At 37.7% G+C, this 13381-nt stretch overlaps 1 protein-coding gene across 50 annotated transcripts in view; it reads right to left on the reverse strand.

Moving 5' to 3' along the window:
* The window catches only part of CYRIB (CYFIP related Rac1 interactor B), a 175930-nt gene that overhangs the window by 55211 nt on the left and 107338 nt on the right, over positions 1 to 13381 (reverse strand). For 30 of the 50 annotated variants that reach the window (XM_073999452.1, XM_015455173.4, XM_073999445.1 and 27 more), the window contains 2 exons: positions 8934 to 9019; positions 7739 to 7777 (listed from right to left, as the gene is read on the reverse strand). The gene's annotated coding sequence lies outside the window, so the exon portion shown is untranslated. Of the gene's footprint in view, positions 1 to 6195; positions 6277 to 7738; positions 7778 to 8933; positions 9020 to 13381 lie in introns of all 50 variants that reach the window. The other 20 variants (XM_073999458.1, XM_015455180.4, XM_073999447.1 and 17 more) reach the window with 3 other exon arrangements.

Genomic DNA, 13381 nt, shown 5'->3' on the forward strand with positions numbered 1-13381 from the left:
ATGAGCCATCACACCTGGCAGCTTTAGAAATCTTGGATATCAACCTTTTAATGCTTATATACAAGGCAGATACTTTCTCCTAGGCTCTAACATATCTTAACTTTCTTTATGGTGTTTTCGTAACAGCCCAGTTTTTCATCTTCATGGTCTGTGCGTACTGTTTAAATAAAAATTCTTCAAAATTGCCTTATTCTTGCCCTTTTATTCACTCATGTGATTGTCAAATTCTACAAAAAATTCTGATGGGATTTTGATTTGATTTTGCATTAAATATATAATTGCCATCTCTATAATTTCAATCATTTTGTCATTTAATCTATGAATATGACAGATTACATAAATTCATTTTCTATTGCTAAACCATTCTTGCATTCCTGAGATCAAGTCTACTTGGTTGGTTATTTATTTATGAATAAATGAATGAGGGTGAATAAATAAAATTTGAAACAGGGTCTTGCTCTGTTGCCCAGGCTGGTCTTGAACTCCTAGGCTCAAGCAAACCTCCTACCTCAGCCTCCCAAGGTGCTACAATTACAGGCGTGAGCCACTGTGCCTGGTTTATCTGGTCATTTAAAAAAATATATTCCTAGATTTGGTTTTGCTAACATTTCACCTTGGATTATTTTGTAAGACTGACCGGTAGTTTTCTTCTCTGTTCCTGTCTGGTTTTGCTGTCAAGCCTATTTTTATACATAGACTTTTTCTATTATTTGGGACCATTTATAAACGATACAATGTGTCAGTTATTCAATGAGTTTTATAGGAAAGTTCTTCCAAACATTTAAGAAGTCTACATCTGTTTCATTTTTTAAACTCTAGCCTCTAACAGACATTCCATCACACAGCCGGTATTCAATATATATTTGTCAAATTAATGAATAATGAACAATTCAAGTAAAAAGCAGCTTATTTATCCAAAAAGAAATTACGTGAACTAAGGGCATCCCATAGAGTAGGTTTAAGTCAAATGAAACAAAGTGTAACTTAATAAATTAGGGAGTAAGTTCATAATCCCTTGGTCTTACCTACGAAGGGATAATTCAAATATAAGCTCTATAAACATCAAGAAAATCAAGGACAAGGTTAACAGGCAAAGGTTTATTGCTAAAACATTAAAGCTAGCCTAGGCAGCAATGATATTTTCCCACAATACTCTTTACCACCTCTGAACTAATCTCCAATGGTGTTTCTCATGTTCTTATGCATTATCACAATGTGAGCACAAATCCTTAAAAATCTTGATGACCAACAGTCATCTTCAGAAGCAGCAATTTTAGTTTTCTGTTTTTGCACAGAGAATAACTAAGGGCTACAGAGACATTCTCATCCATTACTTATAAACATGCCACCCACCTCCCCAGAGTGAGAGTCTCTGGTGCCTCTTTCAGTCACCAAACAGCAGCAAAAGAGCAAGGAACTTAAGGACCGACTGCCAAGGAAACAGGCCCTGTGGCAGTGAAAGGATAAACTGTCCATCATTCTTTCTTCTCCTCGGAGATTTCACAGGAAAAGGAGAAAGTGCAGGAAACAGGAGGCCTACAATCGAAAGGAAATCTGCCAGAATTTGGCATATAGAAGTAAAGTGTCATTCCTAGTCACCTCACTATGACTGAAATAGATTAGAGATTCTTAAAAATTGTTCTGCTTTCTCTCATAATTTGAGTTAAAAGAAGGTATTCTCTGAAGTTAAGTATCCCTTAATTTCTGGGATTGACTAGGGGCTCTTCTCAACACTACAGCCACTGTGAAGAGCGAAAGACAACAGGCAGAATGGCTTTATATCCCATTCCCAATAAACAAGAGAATCTCAGACCAGGAAGGGACAGTTCACAGTCAAATGGAAGACTCACCCTTGACTATTTAACCTTAGTATGAATCTATTCTACAACATATCCACACGAAGTAGCCATCTCACCATTGCTTAAATACTCTGCATGACTTAAATTTTAGACTTTGGTCAATTTTTAGAAAAATTTGTAGAAACTTAAGCCAATGACTGAATAAGCACAATTAAGACATGAATTCTAACCTCGAAAACCATACAATCCTTGTATTAAACTGAAATTCACCCATTTGTTAACTTCTCCTCCTTGGTTTAAATTCTCTTTGGCCTCCTAGAAATAAACTGAACACAATCCCTGTGCTATTTAACAAACCATTAAATATATGAAGTATCTTAAAACAACAGACAAATGAGGTCAAAAGAAAAGTTACCCATCAGATCATGTATGTTCACATTTGCAAAGTTACAAACAAGACATCTCCTATCTAGTAATGTCAACCAAGAATTTAGCCTCTAAGTAGAGTTCAGAAGTGATTTTCTAGGTAGGGACAGGCATGGTGGGTGGCTAATGCCTATAATCCCAGCGCTTTGGGAGGCTAAGGTGGGTGAGGATTGCTTGAGCCCAGGAGTTCAAGACCAGCCTGGGCAACATAGCGAAACTCCATCTAAATTTGTATTTTTTGAGACAGAGTTTTGCTCTTGTCGCCCAGGCTGCAATGCAGTGGCACAATCTTGGCTCACTGCAACGTCTGCCTCCTGGGTTCAAGTGATTCTCCTGCCTCAGCCTCCCAAGCAGCTGGAATTATAGGCATTTGCCACCACGCCCAGGTGATTTTTGAATTTTTAGTAGAGATGTGTTTTCTCTATATTGACCAGGCTGGTCTTGAGCTCCTTACCAGGTGATCCACCCGCCTCGGCCTCCCGAGGTGCTGGAATTACAGGCATGAGCCACTGTGCCTGGTCCCCATCTAAAACTTTTTTTAAAGTTTTTTTTTTTTTTTTTAACGGAATACTCATCACAAATACCTTGTTAAACATTATAGGCTAAAGAACCAAGGGCAGTGGAAACTTTTTTCCCTGAGTGTGATCTTAACTTCTGTTTCCAAAGTACCCCCCACAGAGGGCTTTGCATGACGTTAGTGCTAAGGTTAGGTCAATAAATGAACGCTTACTGTGGCACATACAATTCATCCAAAAACAATTAAGAAAAATTTCAAGTGTTCCTAAAAGAAATTAGTACTAAAACTTCTAAGTTAGGAAAAAAATTTCACTGGAAAAAAACGTTTTTAAGAAAAGCAGTATGTTATGGCTGGTTGGACACAGAAGCTAAAAGTAAAATAAATTTTAAAAAGAAAAAAGTATGCTTATCAGGAAAAGACAGATGTTAAGAAATGTTCTTAAATAGTTTTCTACAATTTGTCAGGTCTTTCTGTTCTAGCCTTGTACACTAACGGAATTGAATGCAAGTGAAATTACAGAAGGGCACAAATGTTTTCCTGGTTCTTCAACTTAATTTAACGGAACTAAAATTAAAATCATTATCTTAAATGTATCTCCTCCAGGCTTATCATAACCAAACAGAATACAAAAACATATTTTTCTTCTCTTAGTAATAGAATTTTAAAGATATGTACTTGAATAATTTTCTACATTAATAAATCAGTATCTCTTACAGTGCTAAAAAGAGTCCAGCAGAGGTCATTCATTTACATTCTGATGTTGCCAAGGAGGTGGTAATTATAACTGAATATATACATTTTTGCTTTGCCTTTTTTTTTTTTTTGGAGTCTCACTCTGTCCCCCAGGCTGGAGTGCAGTGGCACGATCTCGGCTCACTGCAACCTCTGCCTCCCAAATCAAGTGATTCTCGTGCCTCAGCCTCCTGAGTAGCTGCGATTACAGGCATGTGCCACCACGCCTGGCTAATTTTTGTATTTTTAATAGAGACCGAGTTTTGCCATGTTGACCAGGCTGATCTCGAACTCCTGACACCTCAGGTGATCGATCTATCCACCTCTGCCTCCAAAGTGTTGGGATTACAGGCATGAACAACTGTGACTGGCCTTTCATTATATCATTTTTTTAAAATACAATTTTACTTCAGAAAGAAGTAAAATTTTACAGCAGAAAGAGATCCCACTTGGTAAATTTAAAAAGCAGGTCCCATAATTATTTTCAAATGACAAATGACAAGGCCAGATACCTTTGTAAATAATTTTGTAAAAGCTGGTTCATTTTATTCTAAAGGCTGATTTATACAAAATAGGAAGAAACCTATGTTTTCTTAATACTGTGGAATAAGCTAATTGTAAATGAAATGTTGAGGTCATTATTAGGACCAAATACAATATATGCTTATGCAAATTTTTTGAATTAAGTATGCCATTAATTATTACAGCTTTTAGTTTCACAAAGCACATAAAAAGGAAATGTTTATATAAATCAAAGTCCAAATCACTAAACCACTTTGAATTTTTACTGTCAACCTAAATAACAGAAAGAGAGTAAAACAAAGAAAAGTTTATTTCAGAACAGAGCATTGCAATAGGAATATGCATGACATAGTAAACTATGCCATACATATTTAGGGAGGTAAAGGAAGACAAAGGTTTCAAAGGAAAAACAAGGGTTATATAATAGTTTTGAAATAAATATCCTTAGCTACAAAGATCAATAACATGGGTGACACTAGTTGGAGGTTGAACAGGCGGATGCTGGGCAGATGTCCTTGCAGAAGTATTATTTTGTGCAAGGTGGTGATGGCCTTTGTGTAAGGATATGGTTTTTGTAGTCTCTTTCATTATCAGGCATATGAGTGTGAGAACACTCTTCACAGCCTTCCCTGGCTCTGCACACAGCTTCCCTGGGTTTCCTTAACATTAGTAACTCCATTTTGATTCTGAAGACTTTCACTACCACATGTCTAAAGTTGCTGGGAGAAAAAACGGAGAAAAGAAATGGAGAAAGGGGATGACAAAGGATAGAAAATCTGAGCCCAGACTAAAGGGTTTGTGAAATGACTTGAATGAGCTGAACTCCCTAATTTTATGAAAGAAGGGAAATAAAGACTAGAGAAACTTATTGACTTGGACAAAGCAGCAAATGAGTAAAAATGTGGGGCTTAATCCACTGACTCTGGCAGTGCAGCTTTTGAGAATCTCTTTAAAACACGGCATCAGGGCCAGATCACATCAAAAGAATCAAGTACCACCACAATGAAGGAAACAAAAACAAAAATCAGGTTCCCCACTATGTCCCCTTTAAAATGATTGTTAATGCTGTTGTTGCCATTAATCAAACTTCAACAGACCTGCCATTCAATTTGTAGTCAGCTGTCAGCTGCTGGGCAAACACTGGGATTCAGGGACATCATTCCAGCCTCTTTCTAGATCAGGCTGACACTTACCACCATACAGCTTATACTACTGATGGAACTGCAAAACAGTTGGTGACTTTCTGTAAGTCTCTACCTTTTTCTTGTTTTCAGAACACAATTATCAGAGCACTACTATTTGTATCCTTCCTATGGCAATGATGGCATTTCTCTTCTTAAAATTTTGGTGTCTCATACTGATATTTGGGCTTTGGGAAGACGGTTTTTTTGAGACAAGGTCCCACTCTATCGCCTGGGCTGGAGTGCAGTGGCATGATCTAAGCTCATGGCAACCTCTGCCTCCCGGGCTCAAGTGGTTCTTGTGCTTCAGCCTCCTGGGTAGCTGGGATTACAGGTGCGCACACTATGCCTGGCTAATTTTTGTATTTTTAGTAGAGATGGGATTTCACCATGTGGGCCAGGCTAGTCTCGAACTCCTGGCCTCTAGTGATCCACCCACCTCGGCCTCCCAAAGTGCTGGAATTACAGGCATGTGCCGCCACGCGCCCAGCCCTGATATTTGTTTTTTACATACTTACTTCATGTTCTTTGAAGGCAGGCACTCGCCAAGGCTCAACATTTATTTTCTACTCCCTTTCTCCACAAAATTTGTTGTTTCTGTTATTATGGACCAGCAAATAGAAGCTTCTTCAAAGCTATTTCACAAACTTCTAGCCTACACCATTAGGATACTTTTTTTTTTTTTTTTCTTTTGAGAGACAGAGTCTAGCTCTGTCACCTCGGCTGGAGTCAGTGGTGAGATCTTCACTCACTGCAACCTTCCCGGTTCAAGTGATTCTCGTGCCTCAGCCTCCTGAGTAGCAGGGATAACAGGCAGGTGCTACCATACCTGGCTGATTTTTGTATTTTGAGTAGACACAGGGTTTCATCATGTTGGCCAGACTGGTCTCAAACTCCTGACCTCAATCCACCTGCCTAGGCCTCCCAAAGTGCTAGGATTACAGGCATGAGCCACCATGCCCAGCCTGTGACTACTTCTTTAAGATTAGTTATATAGAACATGAAAAGCTACACTTACTGAAGTATGATGCAGAAAGGTCTAGCTGAATTTTCACTAACTGAGGTTCTTAATATGGGGGTCCATAGAGAATTCAGGGATCTGTGAATATGGATGGGAACCTTTTCACTAAACTCTATACAAAAATTAACAATTCCTTCGATCAAGAATATAAGTAACAAACCACAGTAGTATTAGAAAACCTATGAATTTGTCATTAATAGAAACCATGGGTATTTTCATATTACAATTTTTGCATACAACATCTACTTAAAATTATGATATACAGTATATTTACTCCTAATGCTTATTCTCTAACATGAGAAACACACATATTAATGTAAGAAGCACACATATTACTATTTGTTAATGGCTTTTCAATGTAATGTTTCCTTCTTAATCCTATGTAGTTTATGTCATACAATCATGTATCATTATTAGAATCATTATTCTGAGGCAGGATTCATAGGCTTCATAAGATTGCCAAAGAGGTCCTTGGCACAAAAAATACTCATTAAGAACCTCTGATCTGTAAAATACAGAGTAAGCAAGGTGATAACAATTCTGAAGGACTGTCATAGTAGTAACTGTTGTACTAGCTCTAACAAAATGATGGGCTGGATTTTTTTGTTTTTATTGTTTTTGTTTTCTGACACAGAGTCTCACTGTGTTGCCCAGGCTGTGGGCCAGGCTGGTCTCTTAACTCCTGGCCTCAGGTAGGTAATCCATCCACCTTGGTCTCCCAAAGTGCTGGGATTACGGGCTTGAGCCACCGTGCCCACCCTTGTTTTTGTTTTTTGAGACAGGGTCTGGCTCTGTTGCCCAGGTTACAGTGCAGTGATGCAATCATGGCTCACTGCAACCTGGACACCCCAGGCTCAGGTGAGCCACCACGACTGGCCTGATGAGCTAGTTTTGAAAAAATATACTCTGTTTATAACTAAGAAGAACACGGAAAGGGATTTTAAGCCAGTCATTTTCGCTTAAGAACACAAACTCTGTCTGTAAAAAAAATTACGTTGTCAATACTTAATAACTTGTTATAATTAAAACAATTGCAGAATTACAAATGTTTAAGTACTCAGGACCCTTTAACAGCAACTACCTTTTATGGTAACGATTCTTTGCTTCTAAAAAAATTTTTTTTAAAAAAGGACCAAAACTAATAATGGATAGAATTCTTAAGATTATGTGTAAAGTGTCTTCCCTTCTGTTTTCAATGAAAAAAAATATATATGTACATACATATACTTTAAACTACTAAAATTATGGCTTAGAACTTTCTTTATCAACTATACTGGTGATAGCTAAAATGACTTAATTCAAAGGAAAACACATACCTCTCCTACTGAAAGAAAGCTGTTAAAAAAAAGTTCTAATTAATTTACATTTTCCCCACCAGGTCCTACTCTAAGTCAAAAACTAACCAATCGATATTTCCTAACAACATTTTTATTACCTCAATATTGTGTATAGAACATTTCCCTTAAATTATATGTAGTTAATATAAGCTTTTATTGAAATCATACATTTGAATAATCATTTCCCCCAAAGACATATTTACCTTCAGCCAGTGCTGGTGATTCTGTCCTTGTCCTTCTATCTGTTTAAAGAAAGAAAAAAAAAGGAAGACAGTCTAAAATATTATTATATTTTAAAACAAGTTTTTATTACAGTTAACTTTGAAGTTCACAAATGCCATCATGCACATGCACATTTTATACATACACACATATATTTACTTCCTTGGATTAACTCAACCACCACTTATGGAGGACCTATTTAGAGTAAGGCATCATATTAAGCCCTGAAAACAACAATAGGTTAAGACAACCCAGTTGTCACTGTCAATATACTCAGAGAGTACAAAGTGTACGAAGACAAGTACACAAATCTCATCATAGCTTATGAAGCAAAGGGTAAGAAAAGGAAAGTTAGTAATTCTTCTTTAGTCTTAGAGCAGGGGCCTACAACTATCAAAAGAGGCATATTTATATATTCTTATCACAGTTTAAGTTCATTCAGTTTCAATGTATTAATAATCAGTTTTACTCAAGGTACTAAAATCCTTATTCCATGACAATAACCTATTATTTGCCAGCGACACATCTAGCAAAATTCAACTGAACCACAAAGCCCTCTCTAGGATTGGTTTTATTACTTCACTCATTCATTCATTCATTCATTCATTCATTTCTGTAGAGAGAGGGTCTCGCTATTTTGTCCAGGATGATCTCCAATTCCTGGTGCTCAAGTGAGTTTCCTGCTTTGGCCTCCCAAAGTGCTGGAATTACAGGCATGAGCCACCATGCCAGGCTTGGTTTTACTATTTCAAACACATAATTTTAGGTAAAATGGAATCTTCAGAATGAGTATAACTGTGCAAATAAGGTTATAAGAAGCAAATAAAGACATTAACCCCTTGGAGAAGAAGGTATGGATCACTCTTATCAGGAAAAAGCCTCATGTTTTCACTCTAGCTGAGGTACCTCCTCCTGACTGTACTATCTATGGTTCACTTTCTGCTCTGGGGCTTTGCAATAGATGTCTACAGGAATTCTTCAGTTATCCAGAGACATAAACAAACATGAAAATTTGAAGGTGTTAACACCATGGGCAACCCTTGACCAATGAGATGGGATCTAGCAAATAAATACCACCTTCTTCCCAGCAAACGGCATATCTTTATTGCTTTCTCAGAGAGCTTCCTCAGGATCAAGCCCCAGGTGCTCACAAAAGTGAGCAGCTCAATAACGCACCCTTGGATTGGCGTTCCCTCTTTCCTAGTTCACTTGTTCCAGTCCTTCAACTTCTGTTTCTTGCTAACAGGTATGCAAATGATTACCTGTAAGAAAGCACCAGTCTCAGTTTCTGCTTTGTGGGTGAAACTAGGTCAATACACTTGATTTCCATGATACCATAGTCCCTTTTCATCCTACCTCACTGGATGTTCCTTCTTAATTCAGACTACACTTTCTTGCACACCCCATATTCCACCCAAACTCTCGCTACCCAAAATCCTGGTGCCTACTATTTCCTACTAACTCAAGGCGGAAGATTCTGTTGCCTGAGCATTGTCAGATCTACTACTACTTCATATTCAAGACACTAGAAGAGAGGTTGCAAAAATGTATATGGAGTTGGCTGGCTGGGGCCATCTTAGGTAAGTGTTAACCAGGCAAACAAACAGGTGTGTTTATCTAAATGGTACCACTGTTGTCAACATGCCATGCTAAAAATACAGGTGATCCAGAGCTCAATATCCATGTGAAACAGATTTTAGACATGAGCAACTAATGAAATAAGTCAGACACACTCAATAGGCCAAATGAAACCGTCTAAGGGCTATACGTGGAATAGCCATCAGTTTGAGACTTCTGCTGTAGAACTTCACGTTGTCTACAATTTATTATTTTATTTAATTAATTATTTATTTTGAGACGGAGTCTCGCTCTGTCACCCAGACTGGAGTGCAGTGGCGCGATCTCAGCTCACTGTAAGCTCCGCCTCCCAGGTTCACACCATTCTCCTGTCTCAGCCTCCAAAGTGGCTGGGAGTACAGGCGCCCGCCACCATTCCTGGCTAATTTTTTGTATTTGTAGTAGAGACGGGGTTTCACCGTGTTAGCCAGGATGGTCTCGATCTCCTGATATCGTGATCTGCCTGCCTCGGCTCCCAAAGTGCTGGGATTACAATTTTTCACTTTTCTCTATGAGTTAGTTCACAAACAGGAGTCACGTTCAAAGCCTAACCACTCTAGTTTTCCTCAAAAGCTTGCCTTGGATCAGTATTACCAGAAGTGAAATGAATAAACACTTTTTTGCTTTTTCTGCCAAAGATAAAACTTCCTTCCCTAAGGCCCACTGCAGGCACCCAGAAATAAACAAAACAAGTGGCTTGACTGACCACTTTTATAAACAATAGCAGAAAAAACAGGGCTACTTTGCATAAAACCATGAGGAAAAATTCAATTATTAATTCAATAAATAATTATTAATCTACTAAAATAAAATTTTAATTAATAAATCAAGACACAATAAAACACTTGTAACTGTATTCATCCTTAGAAATCAAGTATCAGGTCATAAGTAGTAAATATGAACTAATATTTAAATTGGACAATCCAGGCACCTAAAATCTACAAACCCTAGAGATTCTTCAAGTTAAGTGCTAAAATGTACTTGCCTCCAGCAAGACATGAGTTATGACTTCAGACCATTCTGTCAACCATGTCTATAGCTTTGTAGTATTTCATATGATGGTACATAAATCTCACTGCTGGCCTTGTGCAGTGGCTCATGCCTATAAGCCCAGCACTTTGGGAGGCCAAGGTGGGTGGATCACCTAAGGTCAGGAGTTTGAGACCAGCCTGGTCAACATGGCGAAGCTCTGTGTCTACTACAAATACAAAAATCAACTAGGCATGGTGGTGCATGCCTGTAATCTCAGCTACTCAGGAAGCTGAGGCACAAGAATTGCCTGAACCTGGGAGGCAGAGACTGCAGTGAGCTGAAATCACGCCATTACACTCTAGCCTGGGTGATAGAATGAGACTCTATTCAAAAAATAAATAAATAACTAAATGGTGTTGAAATAACTCCACAGAAAACTAAGATAGACCCTTCTCAAACTATACATTACACATGAATTCGAGTTTAATTTCTCAAAACTAAATCTCAGAAAATAGAACAAAGAATCTTACTTATCTTTGGAGGAATAACATGCTAAAATATAAAGCACTATAAGAAATTTTAAATGGAAAGATCAATCATGTAAAAATTAAAGATAAAGGATAACAAAATGTCTTAAAATAGTTCATGGGAGTATATATAAATCACATGAAGACAACAAAAAAATAACGTGATAATTTGTAACAGGGAGGCAAAACAATAAATTATGAAAAAAATGTATACTCCCTAATAATAAAAAGCAAATATAGTAAAATGGTTTAGAGAACTGGTTCTGAAATGAGATAGACTTGGGTTGTATTTCTAATTATTTAAATTAAGTTATCTGAGCATGCTTTATTTGTAAAATGCAGATTTCCACTTATTTAAATTAGGTTATCGATGCATCCTTTTCCTTTGTAAAAGAGCAAAAATGAACTCAAAGTGTGTAGATTAATGGAACTGCTAGTTTTGCTCAACATGGTCATTACCTTTTGTATTTAATATTAAAATTACAATAATGTGTATCTCTCTACTGGCACTAAATCTCAAGTATAGTACTCTTAAGAAAACCATGTCTAACACGCACCAGAACTCAAACGCCTGAGGCTTCCTCTATGTCATCCTACACCATGCTTACTATCACAAAACAGTTTGATCAGAAGAAAGTACAATGGTTACATTAAGAGCCTCCCACCTTGATATACCTAGAACTACATTTTCTATATAAAAACAAATATCAAGGCATATATGATACATATAAATCTTAATATTGTGCAAATATTAATACTAAATATTAATACAATATCAATAAATTCTTTTTTATAAAGTTTTTAAAAAACATTTCTAAATAAAATAGAGATGGGGTCTTGCTATGTTGACCAGGTTGGTCTCGAACTCCTAGCCTCAAACAATCCTCCCATCTCAGCCTCCCAAAGTTCTGGGATCACAGGCATGAGCCTGGACCATGCCTGGCCAAGAAATTCTTAATCTCTGTTGTAAACCCATGCTCCAGAAGATCTGAAATACCAACATTTCTCATTATCTCTAAACCTTTTTTTTAAATTACCTCCAGGGAAAAGTAAATTGCCAGTAATGGTTGCCTAGGTAATGCCAGGTTTTCAGAACATGACTTGATTTTTGTAGTCTAAAAATTTCTTACAATCTTAATTTTCCCCTTTATTATAAGGGTAAAACATATTCACTATAAAAAATACATAAAGTGGAAAGAAACAAGCACCACTACCTATAATCCCACAACCAAAGCTTTAACAATTTATTCTAATTTCTTTTATGTATATTTTTATATGATTTAACACCATTTCTTTGTATTTGTACTGCTTTTTATCATTGATATCATGAGCAATATTTTCACATGATTAAAAACTTTGCCAAAATGCCACTTTTAGTCTTTACATACCAACTCATCATATGGTTATACCACATTTTTTCAAGCATTTTCTCACCGTTGGATATTCCGGTTTTTCTAACCTTTTGCTCTTATAAACAATGCTATGCCCAAGACTTCCATAAGCACATAAAGACTTTGTGAGATTAGAAAAAGTTATCCCAGTCTAATATAAAAATGTTTATGAACTATTACTTTATTACACAACCTCAACAACTACACAATATAGCTCTGCCTGGGTTGGGGTTTAAGAACCCCAGCAAGCAAACACCCTGGCTGTGCACACACATGTCCCTGCACGCAAGGGTCACACTCTTGCCTACTGACAAATATAATCCCTGAACATTAAGGCACAAAAACATACCTAAGCCAGTGCCAGGCACCCTTGCCCCAAATTTCTCAAATGAGACTACCAGATCAGTTTCTGTCAGACTGGAGTGGTGGGCAAGTAAGCGAAAGGAATCACCTCAGGGGATGCCTGGAGTCTGGAGCTCAGTCTGGACAAGACCATGCTGTAACCACTTGCACGGACAGAGTGTCCTCACGGGAGCTCTCCAGAGTCCTGGCATGCCATAAGTGCCAGTATGGGTTTATGTACCAGGCAACTTGCTGTAACCTTGAACTCCTGGCTCCAAGATGTGGCCAGAAGGCCCAGAATCGCTCCATTCACCAGACAATCTTCTCAAATGTGACATGTCTATCTCATGCCTGATATACCCACAGGTGTGGCACCCCTTGGGCAGAGGGCCATGTGAACACCTTGAATAATTATCTTAGCTATGAACATAAATCTTTGTTGAAATAACTTAAAAATGTTTAGGATACATCAAGGTCTCTATACCTAGTGCCAATTTCTTGTCCAAAGATACATTCTAATTAACATTACCATCAGAATGATGCACTGGCCAACTTCCCAGCATCCTTGACAAGTGGTGTCTTTTTTTTTTTTAAGAGACAGGGGCCAGGTGCAGTGGCTCATGCCTGTAATTCCAACACTTCAGGAGGCTGAGGTGGGAGGATCACTTGAGACCAGGAGTTTGAGAACAGACGAGACAACAGAGCAAGACCCATATACATAAAAACAATAAAATGAACAGCCAGGTCTAGTAACATACTACATGTGTGGCTGAGA

Source organism: Macaca fascicularis, chromosome 8, assembly GCF_037993035.2.
Source record: "Macaca fascicularis isolate 582-1 chromosome 8, T2T-MFA8v1.1".
NCBI lineage: Eukaryota > Metazoa > Chordata > Mammalia > Primates > Cercopithecidae > Macaca > Macaca fascicularis.